Here is a 20,890-nt window from a genome sequence, read left to right as displayed (position 1 = left end):
TTATTAAAAATGCAAATGTCCAGGCCTGCCACTCAAAAGATTTGGGTGTATAAGTGTGAAACAGGGCTTTGGAGTTTTCTTTCTTTTTCTTTTTCTTTCTTCCTTCCTTCCTTCCTTCCTTCCTTCCTTTTTCTTTCTTTCCTTCAAATACCAGTGATTAGGTGGATGTGGCAAAGGACCACACTTTGAGAAATGCTGATCTTGAGAAGTAACAGGAGAATCAGTTTAAGAATTATTTGAGTCTCAAAGAGTCCTTGTTCACCTTGCTTTCTGAGTTCTGGAAGTCAGCCTTGGTCTTGGTGTAATATACAGAGCCAAGCAGAAGGTTGAAGGCATGAAGGCTCACTTCTCTCTACAGTTTACGTGGGCTCTGTTTCATGTGGTGCCATCTCTCTGTGGATAAGTCAACCAGAAATTTTACAGCATGACTCACCCGAAGAATAACATTGAGTTCTGCGGTTACAGTGGGGGAGCGGTGCCAGAAAAGATTAATGTATTCTGTTTTAAGACTAAGTGTGATTATTTTATGTGACTTCAAGATTCTGTTCTCCACTTGCAACCTATGCAAATTCAAATTCAGTGCAATTTAAATGACAAAGGGTGATTTGGGCTGTTTAACACGTGGGAGATTGGTATTAATCATCTGGTTTTTGGCAGTTTTGCTCTGGAGAGAGGGAGGAGTGGTCGGTACCCCCAGGAGTACTTACATAGGAAAGGCGTATTAGTGGATTTTGTGTGGCTGTTCTTTGTTAAGTAATTATAAGTCATTTAAAAAATCTCCTTATGTCTTCTGAATTAGGAGCAATAACATGGTTATCCTGTGCTGATAAATTCTAAGATCCAAACTTAGATTGATTTCATGTGTGTGCCAGACAATATTTTTTTTTAATTTATTGTAAGTCATTCTTGTATGCTATGTATGTCTCACCGTAATTTATCTAAGATTGAAAGCTACTAAAGTTCTGAAGCTGTGGGAAAATTTTCTTCATAGCCTCTTCTTTTTCCTTTTCACTATTCTACCTTTCTTCCATAATTTTCTTTTGCAGTCAGCTTAGATGCCTAGGCTTTGAAAAGCTAATTCATTCACTTGGCTCAGGGTTTGTCAGGGTTACTTTCATGTTGATAAAACCAGTGATGGTTTCCATGTATTCATCTTAGTCAGCCTTTCAACAGTGTTCGATATGGTTGACCACTTCCTCTTTAAAACATTTTGAGATTTTTTTTTTTCTTTCCTTAGCTTCCTGGAACCTGTACAACCAGCCACAGTTTCTAGGCCTCTCTTGCATTTCCACCCTTCTCTGCCGGGCCTGTAAATTTGGCATGCCCCTCAGCTCTATCCTGAACTTTCACTTCTATTTAAAGCTCTCCCTAAGAAAATTGACCCCGTGTCTTTCAGTGATATTCTTATGCATCATTGCTCAGATTTATATCTTCAGGTCTTATCACGCTTGGATGTTCGATGAGCGCTCAAAGTGCATGTGTCTACAATGAAACTCTCTGTTGGTTTTCTTCCCGCCTCCATCTTCTTTCCTCGGACTTCCCCCTCTACAGTGGAGGGCATCACCATCCACGTGGTTACACCAGCCAAGCAGTGAGGAGGCCTCTCTGAGGTTTCAAATTAGATTTCAAATTCATCTGCTTTCTTCCATCTGCTCTGCTGCTTCTCTAATTCAAGTTGTTGGCAGATCGCTCTGTAAGAGCTTCCCGACAGGCCTACAGGCTTTTCTTCTCAATCTTCTCAACTCCAGTATCTAGATCACGGTTGAGGTCATTGTCCCCTCACACGGGTCCCATGAAACACTTCGGTGGTGGCTTTCTGTTGCTATTTGAACGAAAAACCTCACAGAGTTTTCTCTGACTCATTCGGCTATGGCTTTCGGGGGCCTCACGCCATGTGGCCCCTGCATATTTCTCTTCCCTATGCTGGCACCACTCTGGGCTTTTTTCAGTTCCTTGAGCAAGCCAAGGTCTTCTGCCCTAGATAGTTCCTCTTTCTTGAATTCTCTTCTCTTAGGTTTTTGTATAGCTGGCTCCCTACCTACCCTACTTCAAAGATTTGTCTATGTACCCAGTATAAAATAGGACACATACACACACACATACACCTCTGCTGTCACTATCATTACTGTTACTTTTTTCACAATTCTTTTTTGAAGATTTTACTTATTTATTTGAGAGGAGAGAAAGAGAGAGGGGATGAGTGGGGGGAGGGCAGAGAGAGAGGGAGAAGCAGGCTCCCCACTGAGCAGAGAGACCCACATGGGGCTTAATCCCAGCACCCTGGGATCATGACCTGAGCTGAAGGCAGACGCTTAACTGACCGAGCCACCCAGACACCCCTTTTCTTCGTAATTCTTATCACTATCTTACATTTCATTTATTTATTTACTTTACTTTTTATTTTATTTTATTTATTTTATTTCATCCAATAGAAATTAAACTTCATGAGCTCAGAGACTTTGTCTTTTTGGGTTCATACTGTAAAACAGTGCCTAGCTCATAGTAGGTACTTAATATGTATTTTTAAAATGGATAAGTGAATTTTGTTCTGTAAATGAGCTTAGCTCTACACACACACACACACACACACACACACACGCACACACAGTGGTATATAATTCAGCCATGAGAAAGAAGATAATCCTGCCACTTAGGACAACATGGATGGAACTTGAGGGTGTTATGCTTAGTAACATAAGCCAGACAGAAAAAGACAGATACTGCATGGTATCACTTACACGTGAAATCTAAAAAAAGGTCAAACTTCATAGAAACACAGGGTAGAAAAGTGGTTGCCAGGCACTGGGGTTGGGGAAATAGGGAGATGTTGGTAAAAGGTAAAGGGTACAAACTATCACCTATAAGATGATTAAGGCCTGAGGATCTAAGGTATGACATGGTGACTGTGGTTGAATATATATATATATATTATATATATATATACATATATAATATATATATAAATAATGTGTGAGGTCATGGATGTGTTAACTAACTAGACGGGAGGAATACTTTCACAGTGCATACATATATGAAATCATCACAATGTATACTTTAAATATCTTACAATTGTATTTGTCGATTGTAACTCAGTAAAGCTGGAAAAATTAAAAAAAAATAGGAAAGACCATGGGGAAAATAAAGTAAAGCCAAATTTAATAGGTATTTGCTCTTGAACACTCATGCTCTAAACAAATAATAAAAGAAACTAATCAAAGAAAAAAACATGATAATGATTCAGTCAAAAGCAGATAGGACAAGGAGAAACAGGGCCAAGGAACAGGGTTTTTTTAGGTGGCACACAGGGCTTTTGTAATAGGTCAGTGCACCAGGCTGGCTGAGGCCTGAAAGAGGGGCAGAGTAGAATGGGGGTGGTAGGAATCTATGGTGACACCAGAAAACTAACTTCCTCATCTGGAGGGTCAGTAGTAGGACTGTAAGATCCTGGTGCCATTGGGGTATCACTGGGTTGGCAAGAAGGCACAGGATGACCTGACATCCAGGGATAAATAAAATCTCCCTAGGAGGGTAGAAAGGATGGAGCTAAAGCTCATGACTCCATTCTGAAGCTTTCTCAGCGGAATCCTGTGATCCATGCTAACATCTTAGATCAATGTTTTTCAAAGTTTAAGGTGCATCAGAAATACCTGGGGGTGCTTGTTAAACATAGAGATTTCCTGGCCTCCTTAAGATCCTAATTTAGAAGGACTTGCGTGGGTCTTGGGAAGGGGCGTTTTAGCAGGTATTTGCCAAATCGAACTAAGGCTGTTCTAATGCAAGGTCAGGCCATGCCTTGATAAGCACTGGCTTATAGAAGCCCATAGTTGTATCTGTTCTCACATAGCATTTAAACAGAGTTCACTGCTATTGGGAATGCTGAAGTTTGTGTGTGAGCGTGTTTGGAATTGTTGGTTATGTAGATACAGGGGAACTCCAGACACATCTCATTCTAAGGATTCAGTGTTCTTATTTTTACTACACTTATGCATACTCTGCCTTTCTTTTTTCTTGGTTGAGTTTTGTACAATGTAGTTTCAGATAATTTACAAATTATTTGAATTTACAGAATCAGACTTTAAATTAGAAGGGACAAATGGGAGAGTATGTTAATTAAATACGTATTTTCTCTTATTAGAAGTTTTAATGGCCCCACATATAATTACTTCTACCCAACATAATTTTCCTGAACTCCGGGAGTGGAATTTCCACTATTTAGTATTTACTTAGGCAGTTCATGTATAACCAAGTAAAAACTTAAGAAACTATTTTTTTTAAGATTTATTTATTTATTTGAGAGCGAGAAAGAGAGAGAATGAGCAGGAGGGTCAGAGGGAGACAGAATCTTAAGCAGGCTCCACATCCAGCGCAGAGCCTGACAAGGGGCTCGATCTCACAACCCTGAGATCATGACCTGAGCCGAAATCAAGAGTCAGACACTTAACCCACTGAGCCACCCAGGCGCCCCTGTTTAAAGAAACTATTTAAATTGTAAAAATGGCAAAAATGATTACATTCCCTAGAGAGAAACATTCTTGCCTTAGAAAAACTTAGAGCTTTCTTTTCCAAGAGAATGTTAAAATAATTAGTCTTCCCTGCTCCTTTTTTCCCCAGAAATTTTGTTACTTTTTCAGAAGTTTCTCTTTGCATTCAGTTCAAGATCTGTTAAAACTTGGCTATTATCCAGAACAAGACATTGATTAGATTGTAGAAAGAATAATGGGCATAGGCTAGTTGAATCAAGGAAAATGTCATGTGTAAAAAGCACCAAATACAGTGTTTAGTGAGGTATTCTGTGCATTACAATTACTCATTTAAAGATAGTGGCTGACTTTATATAAACAGACCAGTGCCTGCCCTATGCCACTTCATATATTCTACTGTTAGAGATTTTTCTGAAAATGGAAATGTCTTAGTAATCTTTGTGTCTCTTCTCTTTGCCGACAACAAAGCCTCACACTCAAAGGTTTAATGAATGTGTAGATTTGACTAGGGCAGTTTGGAACCCAGTATGCAATCATTGTGCTGTGATTTGAACCCCCCTAGCCCCTGGGCCTACATTTGATGATCAAAATTATAACTAGACAACCTCCTAGGCTGCTGATGTACTTGGGGTGATTGATTTTGGTTCTTGTGGCTAAACTAGCTCAGAGATTTGTCTTGATCCAGCATTGCTGTAATTACTGAATCTACAAATTTCATGCCTCTTGTTTCAAATAGAAAAAAAAAATGGGCTGGGGGAATAAGAAAAACAAACAAATCTTTAGCCAAAATAATATACACCAGGTGTTCTTTTTCTCAGCTTGATTTAGTTAATCTTGCTCATCCGATATCTCATGCTTGTCTCTATCACTGAATTTTAAAGTTGGTTACACTTTTTTTTTTTTAACTCCCAGGAACTTTATATTCAAAATAAAAGGAACTTCAGATAGAAACTTTTCAGTTTGTGTGTCGTTGAAGGTCAGCTGCCTTTAGTTAATTGCTCTCTTTTGTTGCTTGGTGTGTTGATTATTTTCATCTGGAGCCCAAAGAGCCGGGGAGGGGCGTTCCTAAGGTGGCAATGCCTTGACTGAGCACCACCCCCTGCGAGGGCCTGGGGCATGTCAGCATCAGAAACCTCAACATGAGGATAATGAGTTCAGGCATTTCAAGAAGCCAACCACCTTCAGAGAATGGCACTCGAGTGTAGTCATGTTTATTTTTTGAAATATAAGAGCTTGAGGCTCACCTACTAAAATAAGGAGCTTTCAAACAAAAGCCTGAAGGAATCTGGATTGGTGGTTGCTTTCACATGTCAGGGAATAGTATTGCCATTCTACTTGATCCAAAGTGAAATCTAGAGATGAGGGGCAAAGAAAAGATATGCAGGGACAGTTAAACTCACAGAAACTTGTTTAAAAAGAAAAAGGTACCTTTTTCTTTTTTTTCTGGTAATAATTGTGCTCTTATTTCTCACCTTTCATCTCTGCCATATACACATACATTATTTTATTACTTATACATTTTATTGTAGAAGAGTTTTAAGGTGTGCTCTGTTGCTGCTATGGACTGAATTGTCTTCCGTTAATTCATATGTTGAAGCCTCAGCCCCCAATGTGATTACATTTGGAGTTAGGGCTTCTAGGAGGTAATTAGGTTTAAATGAGGTCATGAGAGTAGGACCTTCGTGAATGGACTAGTGCCCTCATAAGAAGAAGAAGAGATGTTAGAGCTCTCTCTGTCATGTGAGGACACATTAAGAAGGCAGCCATTTGCAAGCCAGGAAGAGAGCTCTCATCAGAGGCTGACCACAATGGCCCCCTGGTCTCTAACTTCCAGCGTCGAGGTCTGTGGGAAAATAAATTTCTGTTGTTGAAGCCATGCGGGTCTAGGGCACTTTGTTAAGCCGTGCTGAGTAGACTAATACACTCACGTAATAGTAATTAGTTGCCATATAAATGGGTTACTGGTTCAGGAGGCTGTGAATAAAAAGATCTCACCTAAATAAAATTTCTTTTAGCCAAGAGTGTACACAGAAGTGTAATTTCTGTATGAAAATTTATCGTTGTGTTAGTGTTTGGTAACTGCAGTTTGAGGTTCTTTTCATTCATTTCAGATTCTTTGAGCGTCTTGTAAAATCCTGCCATGGCTGGTGTACAGCAGAGCAGGCAGCCGCAGGTTTGATTTAGGGAACACTGAAATCTCCTAAGAACTGCTCCGTAGATGTGAAATGCCCAGGATTTGAGATTCATTCCTTTAGGTTTAAGGCTTTATGCCTCCAGGAAACCCCTGGTAAAATGTAAATATCCCTCAAAGCATAATAAGTTGAAACTTTGCTATTATTTTTCTCAGCATGGAGTAATCTTCAAGGTTGGCAAATTGTTATTTTAGAAAGAAGAGTTAAGCTACTGAGGGAGAGGAGATTAGAGTAGGGAGGTTGCACAGCGGGGGCACATCACAGGGACTGGGAATAGGGAGAGGAGCACTCCACGGAAGGGCTCAAGTGGCAAAGGGAATGCTGATGGGCCCCAAACACCTGGAATAAATACACCAGTAGGAGGAGATACTCTGTCCTCTCTGCTCTGTGGCTCAGACAGTCGCCCCTCTGTCCGCCATTACCCTGTAATCTGAATATTCTCAAAACACTACCTCTTTGGGTTTTTTTTTAAATCCTTGCTGCCATCTGTTAAACTAAGTACCAGATATGTATATGACCCTTACATTGTATTTATCCCCATTTCCTTTTCTGTCACTTAGATTTCTTGCTGAAATTAATGGTTTCCATCTTTTCTTCTCTTTACCCATTGAGAAATTACCCAAAGTGCAGTAACAGCAAAAAGCCTGAAATTCAAAGCAAAACAACAAATAGATCCTCGTGGGTAAGGATTTGTGATCAGGTTTTGCTATTGAAAACAAAACAAAACAAAACAAAATTTAAAACATGTCAATTATTTTCTTAAAATATTATCCAAAGGATAGAAATCATAGAAATCTCTTTACTACACAAAAGCCTTGAATTGATTTCTCTTTTTTTTCTGCTTTTGCCTTCTCTCTACTTTACTCCCACAGCTCCTAATGCTTAGATGCACCTTGACATACCTAGATGATTTTTGAAGTAATTCTGCTTTATATTAATTATTAATCTATACTTAAGTGTATGTATGTGATGCCCACATACTCCTTGAAAAAATTAATTTGAGAAATAAATGCAGGGTTCTTAATATCCCTCATTAAAAAATGGAGCTGAAATCAGGTTAAACACTATAAATGGAAAGCTGCCTCAAGTGTTAATCTGCTCAATTAATGAAAGAAAAATACAGAAAAGTCTATATCTAAGATGACTTTTTTTCTTTGGGTTCATCAGTGCTGCCTAGCTGATTGTTTTTTGAAGGAGAGTGTCTTTTGTGATTAAGAAACTTGTCAGATTTGCATTGATATGCAAAGTCTCATTTTATATCTCAAGAAGCTCCACCATCTGTTACTAACATTCTTACAGCAGGAAGTTCAAGAGAATAGCATTTGTAAGGTGAAAATACATCAGCTATGGCTAGAGCTTCCAACAATTGCTTGTAATTAAGAAATAGAACTCAGAGTAAGCGCTGATTGAATGTAGTTGATAAGAATGAAATGAAGGGTAACACTGGAGAGCTGAGACAAGATGTAAAGGACAGGAAGTGTGTTTCTATTTCTTTCTGGAAAATTTCAGAAAAATTGCAGTCTTAATTCTTTAAGAAGATTGTTAAAGTTTAGTGTTTGTCTGTATTTGTCTTTTCACTCATTCAATTAATACTTATTGGTCCCAACAATGAGTGAAGAAGCCTGTATGTGTGTGTGTACACAGAGATATATGCACCTCTTGACACTCAAAAATCTCATATAAGTAATAAAGAAATAGCTAAAATTTATTTTTAATATATAGATTTCAAATACTGCAGTAAAAACACATGATACATGTGGATAAGAATAGTTAAATAATTGAATATCACAGATAGAGTTAGATAAATAGCATGATAATAGGTAAATATTTAGATATTTAATCATTTAGATAATTTAGAAAATATCCCTTGAGTGGAACATAGCCACTTAAAAAAAATAGATGTAATCAATACATCAAGGTACATGGGCTTGTTAAATTGAAGAGAAAATAGTTAATGGTAAAAGGTCTTTAGAGGTTAAAAAAAAATGGTGAATGGAGAGTTTTGACAGTTTGATTGACAGTTCTTTGAATCCCAAAATTATGACTTCTGATTTGAAATTATATAAAATAAATAAATAATTTTTAGTAGGTTCATTGGCTTCAAAGTAAAACATGTTTATTCCACGTCAAGTTAGAGTATATATACGTGGGCATGCGCAGGTAATGAGTTCAAAGATCTTATTTGATGAAAAGATGGCTCAAAGGATGATTATGTCTAAAATAATTCATAGGAAAAGTGATAAATAACCCTTTATACACCCTGTGTTTCTTGCTTGTGATTTGAGAAAAATAATAGAAAATTTTAAAAGGGAACATGAGAGAGGCTAAGCACAGTTGTTAAAGAATTCTCAGAGCTTTGGTTACAATTATTAAATTATAGTTTGGTCAAAACTTTGCATTATGTACATATTCTGTTAATAGTAACAAACATTTCTCCTCATTCTTTTAGAAATATGTATTTCATGTTTGTGAGTCCCTGTGCATATTTGAACACATGCATATGAATTATACTATATTTATTCCAATTTATATACCATCTTATTGAGCCCATTTCTATCCTGTCAAGTTTTAGAAAAATAATCATTGAAGTTTGGTATATTCTTTGCTATCATAAGTATAATACAGAACAATTAGTAATAATTTTGCAATATTGAGACGATCTTTTAAATTGTTTATTTTGTCGTAATTAGTCATTACATTATGCCATATGCTAATACAACTAGTCCTAATGTAACTATCATCTACTGAGTGTGTTATGTGTCTCCACTGTTCACCCTCCTTCCTTGTAAGAGGATTATGCATCATTGCTTTTTTTCTATACGGGATGGGAATACTTTAGTGCTTCTGTGGGAAGAGTGTACTTCCCCACCCCATCGATAATCAGGCTTGTCAAGTGACTTGGTTTGGCTAACAGAGTACAAGAGAAAATGATGGATGCCATGACCAAATAAACACTTTAAAAGCCATAATGTGGCTTCTCCATTGCTCTTTTCTCAGTGCCATGAGAACAGACATGTCCCAGAGTGGGGTTGTCCTTTTTCAGCCTTGGAAGAAGCTATGGGGGAGTGGAGCCAAGCTGACCTACAGTGACCCATGGCTGATACATAAAGTGAGCAAAATATAAGGAAAGTGAGAAAGAAACCTTTGCTGTGAGAAGCTCCTGAGAGTTGGAGAGTTAACAAGAGATACTTGTTAAGAATGGTGGAGGGTCTGAAATTTTACCCTACTTGCAAGCTAATCAGTTAGTCTGCAATAGGATCATGGATGCTGGCAAAGGACTACTGACTTCTGGCCCAGAGACAGAAGGGAGTTTACTACTCACATCAAACCCAGTAACTAGAGGATCAGAATTTGTGCTGGTTCCCTTGAGCTCCAGTTTCCACATGGCGATGTGAAGTGGGCCAGGTGAAAACCACACACACAGTGTGTTATGTTACAGGAGAGGAATCCTGAGCTTAGGCAATCTGAATCTTCTATGAGGAGAGGTAAGTAACACCCAAAGCTTCTGAGGGAGATACCTCCGTCTTCTAAGGCTATAAGCAAACCTGGCCTTTGCTGGTGGGAGAGATATCATCTTCATCTTCCAAGGCTCTTTACTGTACAAACGTCCTTGAAAGATAGCCTGGAATAAAGACAGTCTGGGCCCTGTCCAGCAGATGCACTGTATTGCAAGAGACCTATAAAAAATGGTCTAGCATTTCTTAGTTCAGTGTCACCTAGCAAAAGCCACCAAATACACTGTACTGGAAATAAAACATTTCACATCCATCAAGGACTCTTCATTTTTTGTGTTATCATAAGAATGACAGTTTATTGAGTGCTTACTATATTTGTGCACTGCACAGTACTAGGAACTGAAACATGTATAGCTTCTGTCTGCAGGGGGTATTCTTATTTCTGTTCTGCATATCAGAGAACTAAACTCCAAAGAAGTTAAACAGTTTGTCCAAGGTGATACTATAATTAATCTGAGGAGCTGAGGTTCAGACTCAGGTGTTTTGGACCCCAAAGCGTGTGTCCTTCAAGCCACTCCTTCCCACTAGCTATTATTTTGCATTAAGTAACTATGCTACCAAGCCTTTCTGATGAAATCATTAGCAAAAAATGAGCCAAGGAACAATTCCCATTGTAGCTGAGATCTAACTTACTTATCAGTAAATACTTTTTTGGGTATGGGTATTTTAACCAGCAATGAATGCACCCAATTGGATTGTCATCCATCCCTCACATTTCCATTTTGCCTTAGGATACTGTGAGGAGGTTTTGGCCAAACCACTCAATGTAGCCATCAAATAACTCTATTACAAAAGGGAATATAGGTTACATTGGCATGTCTTTTCTTATATTTTTCTAATTAAACCCAAGTTGGGCCCCAAACCATTGCTTTCCTTTCTAAGTGGTGGTATATGTGCCCTTGGTTTCTGGGACCTACATTTTTCAGAATTGTTATGTACTCTGTTAAGCAAATTTGGATCTTTGAAAGTTGCTTATAGTTAAGAAACCATTTGAAACAGTTCCCTTGCTGATTTAGGATACATAACAAAAGAAACTAAGGAATAGGTATTTAGCACAGCCCTATAGCAATCTCATGATCTGTTCTGAGAACAAAATAAACCTCTAAATGAATGCAGGTGTATATTCTTTTGAGAGTTTGTATATGGAATATTGAATGGCCTGATTCAAACAAGTTAATTTAGTAATTTAGCTTTTGTTGCCTTTGGAGAAATTTCACTGAAATTCTGTTTGTGTGTATGTATGTATATATATTTAGTATATATTATAATCACATGTATTATATATAATTATATATATATTTTATATAATGCTAAGCTGGAGGACAAGACAGAAATGGGATCTGCCTCCATAGATCGTATAGCCAACCGAAGGTAAGAGACATTCATAAATAGTACATAAAATGATAGCCAAAACAAATGCTACAAAATAAAACCCACATCATGCCAAGAGATCTTATAAAAGAAAGAAGTGAACCAGTCTCTGTGGGGAAGGTAATCAGATTCTATTTTTTAAAAATTATTATCCATAGATAAAGAGGATTGGATACAGCAAATATGCCACAGATAAATGGCCTTTTCCCCACAGACATCTGTATTCCAGGAAATCACCCATTTAAACAAGCCTCATCACAATTTCTATGCAATGAGTAGCAGGGGAATTTTTTCTAGCACCTTTAAGTTGTGGAAATAATTTGAACCTGCAAACCTGAAGGTTGAGAGTCATAGTCTCTTGAATAGTTGGGTCAACAAATAATGCCTGAGTGCTGAGAACTACTCCAGCTCCTCCATTCTAATCGGAAGATGGGGGGATGATACAGATGAGTAGGAATAGAGAAAATGTGAATATACAACTAAAGTAAGTAGATAAACGGTAGTGTCTCCTGACCCTTATAAGGAGAGGCATTAAGACTGTTTTCTTTCCTTTTACAATTTCAAAAGACTGAGACCAAATATCATTTTTTCTTTTCTGTCCTCTATATTTTTTTCCAGCAGTGATGCAGAGCAAACCATGACATTAATCAATTAAGAAGAATATGTTCAAAATTGTCACATTCTCATGACAAAATTTAGGTCTTTGTCATTATTTTGCATTATTATTAAATACATTTAAAAAGTGTAATAGTTGGTCGTCACTGAAAAAAATTATTTAAAATAAATTAATGTGTTCAGAAAATACAGAGGTCTTTATAGGCCCTGGAATAATGGGTAAGGTTTAATCATTTTGAGAATCCAAATTAAGGTTTTTTTTTTTCTCTTGAATTTCACTTTAAAAATCTACCTTAAAGAAATTCCTGGGTGCCTGGGTGGCTCAGTTGGTTGAGCATCTGCCTTCAGCTCAGGTCATGTTCCCAGGGTCCTGGGATTGAGCCCCGCATTGGGCTCCCTGCTCAGTGGGGAGCCTGCTTCTCCTTCTCCCTCTGCTGCTCCCTCTGCTCATGCAAACTCTCTCTCTCTGTCAAATCAATAAATAAAATCCTAAAAAAAAAAAAAAATTCCTGTTCCCCACTGAGGAACAGTGGCTGTGTAAAAATCCACATATATGTATGTATGAATGTGTAATGTATGCTGTTTTTACACCTACACACAATTTGTTTAAGAAGACACAAGCTGGTGCAGCCACTCTGAAAAACAGCGTGGAGGTTCCTCAAAAAGTTGAAAATAGAGCTACCATATGATCCAGCAATTGCACTACTGGGTATTTACCCCAAAGATACAAATGCAGGGATCCGAAGGGGTACGTGCACCCAATGTTTATAGCAGCAATGTCCACAAGAGCCAAACTGTGGAAAGAGCCAAAATGTCCATCGACAGATGAATGGATAAAGAAGATGTGGTATATATATACAATGGAATATTATGCAGCCATCAAAAGGAATGAGATCTTGCCATTTGCAATGACGTGGATGGAACTGGAGGGTGTTATGCTGAGCGAAATAAGTCAATCAGAGAAAGACATGTATCATATGACCTCACTGATACGAGGAATTCTTAATCTCAGGAAACAAACTGAGGGTTGCTGGGGTGGTGAGGGTGGGAGGGATGGGATGGCTGGGTGATAGACATTGGGGAGGGTATATGCTATGGTGAGCACTGTGAATTGTGCAAGACTGTTGAATCACAGATCTGTACTTCTGAAACAAATAATACAATATATGTTAAAAAAAAAAGAAGAAGATAGCAGGAAGGGAAGAATGAAGGGGGGAATCGGAGGGTCAGACGAACCATGAGAGACGATGGACTCTGAAAAACAAACTGAGGGTTCTAGAGGGGAGGGGGGTGGGGGGATGGGTTAGCCTGGGGATGGGTATTAAAGAGGGCATGTTCTGCGTGGAGCACTGGGTATTATGTACAAACAATGAATCATGAACACTATATCAAAAACTAATGATGTAATGTATGGTGATTAACATAACAATAAAAAAATTAAAAAAAAAGACACATGGTATACTGGAGATGAAACAATTTCTACAACATAAGTTAATGTATATATGTACCACATAAAATATACATATTTTAGAAATAAATCATACTGGTCATGAGGACATAACTTATAATTTTTGTAGTATGATAATGTTAATTTGAATTAACATAAAAACAATAACTTTGTTTTCCATGTTCTCTGAATCTGCTCTAGACATTTGGATATTACAATAAATACTTACATTTTTACATTACATTGGTCATTATATTAAAATTTTTATTAGAAATATGCTTACAATTGGTCAAACTCTAGAATTAGTTGAGAAATAAGAAATATGTATTTCTGATTATTTTTTTTCTTTCTGGCCTATGGTTAAGTCACAAGCTTTTGGGGACTTTTGAATTGTATTTTCAGATTATCAAAATTCAAGCTCATAATAATTAGTGTAAGAAAATTACCTCTCCAAAGTTTTGCCAATGTTTTGGTATGTAAAGCCTTTCCTATTTTTTAAAAAATGATTTTTCTCCTTAATGAAAACCACCAAAAAGCATTTTACTGGTAGAAATATAGTTGATTTCCTCCTCCTGATGGAAACTAAATTAGCCAAACTGATTTTAGCTCATTTGTCTTCTTTTTCTCTTACAGTAGAGCCTTTCCTCACACACAGTAAAACCATCAGTGGGAAAGCCCCAAACATGTTCATCATTCTTTTTGTTCTTGACTTTGAGATAAAACAAATCTTGGGTAATAGACATTGGGGAGGGTATATGCCATGGTGAGTGCTGTGAATTGTCTAAGACTGTTGAATCACAGACCTATACCTCTGAAACAAATAATACATTATATGTTAAAAAAAAAGAAGAAGATAGCAGGAGGGGAAGAATGAAGGGGGGGAAATCGGAGGGGGAGACGAACCATGAGAGATTATGGACTCTGAGAAACAAACTGAGGGTTCTAGAGGGGAAGGGGGTGGGGAGATGGGTGAGCCTGGTGATGGGTATTAAAGAGGGCACGTTCTGCATGGAGCCTGGGTGTTATATGCAAACAATGAATCATGGAACACTACATCAAAAACTAATGATGTCATGTATGGTGATTAACATATAATATTAATAAAAAAAAGAATAGTGGCACAGCAAAAAAAAAAACAAATCTCTTCAAATAATTTGTAAATTTTTTGTAATCAGAAAATATTGATTTCAGGAGTGCCTGGGTGGCTCAGTCGGTTAAGCATCCCACTCTTGATTTTGGCACAGGTCATGATCATAGGGTTATGAGATTGAGCCCCGTGTTGGGCTCTGGGCTGGGTGTGGAGTCTGCTTCAGATTCTCTCACTCCAGAGTGCCTAGGTGGCTCAGTGGATTAAGCGTAAGTCTTCGGCTAGGGCTAGAGTCATGATCCCAAGATCCTGGGATCAAGCCCTGCAGTGGGCTCCCTGCTCAGTGGGGAGCCTGCTTCTCCCTCTCCCTCTGCCTGCCACTCTCCCTGCTTGTGCTCTCTCTCTCTGTCAAATAAATAAAATCTTTAAAAAAAGAAAGATTCTCTTTCTCCCTCTCCCTCTGTGCCTTCCGCCACCTTTCAAAAAGAAAGAAGAAAAAAAAGAAAAAGAAAGAAAGAAAGAAAGAAAGAAAGAAAGAAAGAAAGAAAGAAAAAATATTGATGTCAGTATTTTTCCGTACTTGATTGGATCCTTTATATACACTTCAATTGCTTAATATTACTAATATGACTAATTTCATGTAAGTGTAACTATTTGAGCTTTCAAAATTGAAAGCACTGTTTTGATTTTTTTTTAAACTAACAAAGAAAGTTAACCTCTGTTTTAGTTTTCTTAGTTTGTTGTTTGCATTTCTTTGAGAAATGCAAAGGGAAGTAGATGAGTTCACTCACAAAGTATGTTTGGAAGAGAGCACATTGTGATTTTGGAGGTACTGATGACAGATGTAAAGGCTGCTGCTGTAAATTTAATCTGTGTTAGTGGGCTGTCAGTAGAGTTGTAGCATCAATGAAAGGATAAATTATTTTTCCCCATTTGTATAGAAAATGATGCTAGCACTAATCCAGCTACATGAATCTTAAAGCTAAGCTTCTGATAATACCTTCACTATTAACTATACAGTAGCGATAGACATGCTTTCAGGGAAGAAGATATTTTTTCCTTTGGCTTCCAGGAAGTACATTTTTCACTTCTGTAAGTGTGTCTATCAACATTAAATTGGCCAATAAAAAATATTACCCTCAACTTGACATTGCTTTTTAACTAATCTTCAGAAATCCAAGAACACACTATATATGGAAACGCCTCTCTATAGGAAACAATATTCTTTATCAACTATTCCTCTATTCATAGCATACTCAAATGACTGAAATAGCTTAGAAATATGAGGGAAAGTGGAAAATGTGTTACTTAAAAGTTAGGTAGTTTAATCCTTTAATAGTTTCCTTTTCCCCCCAATATGGCTTGTTTACTTTGCCTGCTCTACAAAATGGAACACAATGCTGCCCAGCAGTTGATTTGGTTGTTCTGACCATATGAAACATTGATGTTGATCTCTACTTAATCAATTCAGAATAGACTAAATATTGAATATAAAAATAGCAAAAATAAACAATGATGTGTGTTGCAGATTTGTTCCTGAATTCCTAATATCAGTATTTTAAACCAAAGATGTAACAGCCATTTAAGTCCATTGAAGATAAGATCAAGTCATAAATTTATAGTTCAGAATTCTATATAAGTATGATTATGAAGAATGATCTCTAATAACTTAGATACTTTGCATTTTCTAAGTTTAAAACGGAAAAACTATGCCACTGACAAAGGGGACAGTTTTGAAGATTGTATGATACTTTATTCCCCAAAGACATATTTTTAATAGACTTTGTTTTTTAGAGCAGTTTTGAGTTCACTGCAAACTTGAGCAGTAGTTATAGAAATTTCCCTTATAGCCCCTGTCCCTACATACTCAGAGCCTCCCCCACTATTAATATCCCACCCCAGCATGGCACATTTATTACAATCAATGAACTTGTCCTAACACCATTATCACCCAAAGGTCGCAGTTTCCATCAGGGTTCACTCTTGGTGGTATACATTCATTTTACAGGTTTTGACAAATGTATAAAAACTTGTATTCACCATGATACAGAAGTTTCACTGCCCTAAAAATCTTTTATGTTCTACCTATTTATCTCTCATTCCCCACTAACACCTGGCACCCACAGATTTTTTTTTTTTTACTATCTGCACAATTTTGTCTTTTCCAGAATGTCATATAGTTGAAATCATACAGTATGCAGCCTTTTCAGATTGGTTTCTTTTACTTAGTAATATTCCTTTAAGTTCCTCCATGTCTTTTCATGGTTGGATAGGTCATTTCCTTTTAGTGCTGAAGAATACTCCATTTTCTAGTTGTATCATGGTTTATTTATCCATTCGCCTAATAATACAGGGCAACTTGGTTGCTTTTGAGTTTTGGCAATTCTGAAAAAAGCTGTTATAAACATCCATGTGCAGGTTTTTGTGTGGACACAACTTTTCAACTCAAACACCAAGGAGGGTAATCGCTGGATCATATGGTAAAAGTATGTTTAGTTTTATAAAAAATTGCCAAATTATCTTCCAAAACAGCTGTACCATTTTTCATTTCCACCAGCAATAGTATGAGAGTTCCTTTTGCTCCACATCCTCTCCAGCATTTGAACGCTGCCAGTGCTTGAAATCTGGTCCATTCTAATAGATATGGTGGTATCTCATTATTGGTTAGATTTGTAATTTCCTAATAACTCTGATGCAGAACATCTTCTCATATGCTTATATACCATCTATATATCTTCACTGGGAAGTGTCTATTGAGCTCTTTTGCCCATTTTTTAATCAGGTTGTTTGTTTTCTTATTGAGTTTTAACTGTTCTTTATAGATTTTGGATAGTAGTTCTTTATAAAAGAGGTGTTTTGCAAATGTTTTCTCCCAGTCTGTGGCTTGTCTTCTCATTCTCTTGACAGTGTCTTTCACAGAGAAGTTTTAATTTTAATGAAGTTAAGCTTACTAATTATTTCTTTCATGGATCATACATGGCTTTAGTGTTATATCTAAAAGTCCTCACTGTACCCAATGCCATCTAGATGTTTTCCTGTGTTATCCTCTAGGAGTTTCATAGTTTTGAGTTTTTCATTTACGTCTATGATCCATTTTTAGTTAATTTTTATAAAGGGTCAGGGTATGTGTCTAAATTACCTTTTTGCATGTGAATGCCAGTTGTCTGAGCACCATATATTGTAATGTCATATTTCTATTGGCAAAAATCAGTTTGTGGACTAAACATTTCAATATCATACTTTCCCTGAAATGTTTTCTAAGAACCTTATCTGAATTTCTAACATTTTGCATTTAGGGTTTTCTGTGTAGCAGATATCAGACTGCCATAGTTAAAGACTGAAAAAAAAAAAAGGATTTTCAAAAGCTCTAAATTCTCTTAATATGGTTTCCTCAGTCAAAAGGCTTTAAAGAGACCTTGGAATCCTCAGAATTTTGATGAGCATTCTCAGTTTTATCATGAAATTGTCATTTCGGCCAAAGCATTTAATGTGATTGCTATAGTTAGGCATTGGTTTGGTTCTGAGCTTCCTGGCAGCCCAGGAGAAAAGGGAGATGTTCTGAGTAACAGTTTTTATAATTAGGAAAATGAATTCAAATGATTTATTAGAATGAGATAGAGTTAACACTAAGTGTTATATTAGCAATGCCCTTCTTAACATCTTTATAGCAAAGACAGAAGCAGAAATCACATAGTTGTTTGTGATGGTGACCAAAATAAAAAAGATGATGTTTTAACATTGAAACATTTATAAATTTATAAAACTTCATATGATGAAGTTGTAGTTAACCTCTGCAGAGGTTTATGCAACTCAAAGGCAGAAGAGTCTTCGGTACCTTGAGGACTGACTGAATTCTGAATTCCTTAGACTGGTGGTTTTCAATTTCAGTGTTCATGAAAATCTAATAAAGTCCTTGTTTAAAATAGAGATTCTTGGGCTCTTTTCCTGGAATGTCTGATTTAGTCAGTTTGAGATAAGATCCAGCCGTCTGTATTTTTAACACGTCCATGATACAACTGTAATTCAACTAGTCGAACTAGTGCTTGAAAACCATTATCTTGGACTTTCTTTTTCAAATTTCTTTTATGTTATTCAACATTTTTTATAGGAATCAGATAACAAATAATTCAGTGTGATACTATCTGTAGACAGTTAGATGGCAGGTATTGTATAGTGCTGATTAAGGGCAGATCTATAAAGGATCATGCTGATGATAGGACTTTTATTCTATTATAAAAATTATAGAGCCAGACCTGCACCCTTGGCTAAACAAGAGGCCAGCCACCCATATGTTTCTTCTGATCAAGGCCAGATTTTTCTCAAGAAATAATTTTGAGTTTGCTCCAGCACTTAGGTCACTAATGAATTAAAATGGCAGGTTATAACCAGTCAGAGATAGTTTTTGTTTGGAAATCTTTGGAAAAAGTGTTACCTGTGTGATACTACAGCCGTCCAAAAAGCCTTAATGATGACCCTGTGCAAGTCTCCAGATACGTCTGCCAGGATGAGTAAGCTGCTAAATGTTCCCCAGACAGTCGAACACATTGACCTCTTATATGGTGCTATTTAATATCAATCAGAGGACTGTGTGGAAATGTCTGCCAGGAGCAGTGGTTTTTGTTTCATCAAGGTTAACGATTCTTCTAAACAGCTGGTGGGTCCCAGAACCCCTTGTCTCTTCAAACCACTCCTGTTTTATGAACATCAAGCCATTTCATCAGCATTTAGGAGACCTAAAATACTGAGTCTTTATTTCTTATTCATTAAAGCCCCCTGGTCCCAGCCACTGATGGTTAACTTTAGAATGATGGTAACATTCTTATGCATATCAAGATGTGAGTGTTCATTAAACACCACTCTTATGTTTTGTGCCAGAAAAAAAGATGAGATGGACATTCTCCCTTTTTCAAATCTATTTCCCTTAAGTGGAAGATTGAATTGCCATGTCAGGTGTTGCTAGCTGTTCAAGACACATATAATTTTTGATCTCCTATAAGAAAATAGCCCGATTTTCCCTTTTCATGAATTCGTATCAGATGAAATAATGTCACTTCCACTATACATCACTAGACTTACGGACGACTGCTTTTGTCTTGCTTTAATTTCTAGGTGCCTTGCCTCATGCTCTAGGTGATTGGTTTCCTTTCTAGAAATTAACATGGGTTTTCTACATATCTTGGCAAATGGCGGTACTCTGCCCTTAACTAAGTGTACTTATTAACTTCCAGAATCTGTACAGGCGTTTTAGTTGAGTTAAAAAAAAAAAATATTTTTGACACAAAAAGGACCCTTGCCTTAAAACGATAAAACTCCTTAAACTGCCTTTTCTTCTATAATCTCACTTTAACAGACCTGATTATGAGTGTTTTTAAGTGGTAGTTTTGATACAGCTCTGTTTTGTACTGAAAGTTTTATAAATGTGATAGTTTTGAAAAAAATACATTAAGTCAGAAAAACGGTTGCTATAGTGAATGAGCAGCTCAAACCTCATAAAAGTATGTGGAAGAGGCAATTTGAGATGAGGTATTTTCAAAACTTTTTCTAAAACGTATTTTACTATAAGCACACAGTTTTCCATTGTTGTGCCTATCACATTATTTTTTTGAGCATTGAGTTGATTGATTAGTTAATGCTCCTATATTAAGTATAATTTTTGAGGAGATTACCCAGATAGGTGCCCCTATATAAATTAAGACACAGATTGACAAGTGCCTGTTTAATTTTAACTTTAAGGAGTGGCATAGCTAATTGAACCATTGTGGGACTGATTATAGTGATCAAATAAAGGTGAGATGTTTGGCAAGGAATCTTGAAGAAGATGAGTTTTGACAGATTTTGAAAGAAAGAGAATGGGCAAATTTGGACTGAGAAAATAGAAATACCATCCAAGTTGAATAAATGGACAGGTGGCGAGGGTACAAGGGATACTAAGTGTTCTCTTTAGGAGCATGAAGAATGACCTCCCTTCTTTTTCAGGGTCTGCTTCTACTCAGATTGGTTCTTAGCATAGAATCAGAAGTACTTGGAAGATCGGCTAAGGTATCCTGCATATTGCCCCTTATGAAATGAAGCCCTGACAAGTGAGCTCACTTCCTATGGGCCAGACTACTGGCAACAGTCGAGGGTGGAGCCAGAATGCCCAATTTCTTTTTTTTTTATTTAAGATTTTATTTATTTATTTG

At 37.0% G+C, this 20,890-nt stretch overlaps 1 protein-coding gene across 1 annotated transcript in view; it reads left to right on the top strand.

The window, feature by feature from the left end:
• IMMP2L (inner mitochondrial membrane peptidase subunit 2) overlaps positions 1 to 20,890 on the top strand; it is an 875,294-nt gene that overhangs the window by 684,952 nt on the left and 169,452 nt on the right.

The sequence above is a fragment of the Callorhinus ursinus genome, unplaced genomic scaffold (assembly GCF_003265705.2).
Source record: "Callorhinus ursinus isolate GAN/ISIS: 27379988/994484 unplaced genomic scaffold, GSC_fseal_2.0 scaffold12, whole genome shotgun sequence".
NCBI lineage: Eukaryota > Metazoa > Chordata > Mammalia > Carnivora > Otariidae > Callorhinus > Callorhinus ursinus.
Note: the sequence above shows the minus strand (reverse complement) of the source record. Positions and strands in the feature narration are given on the sequence as shown.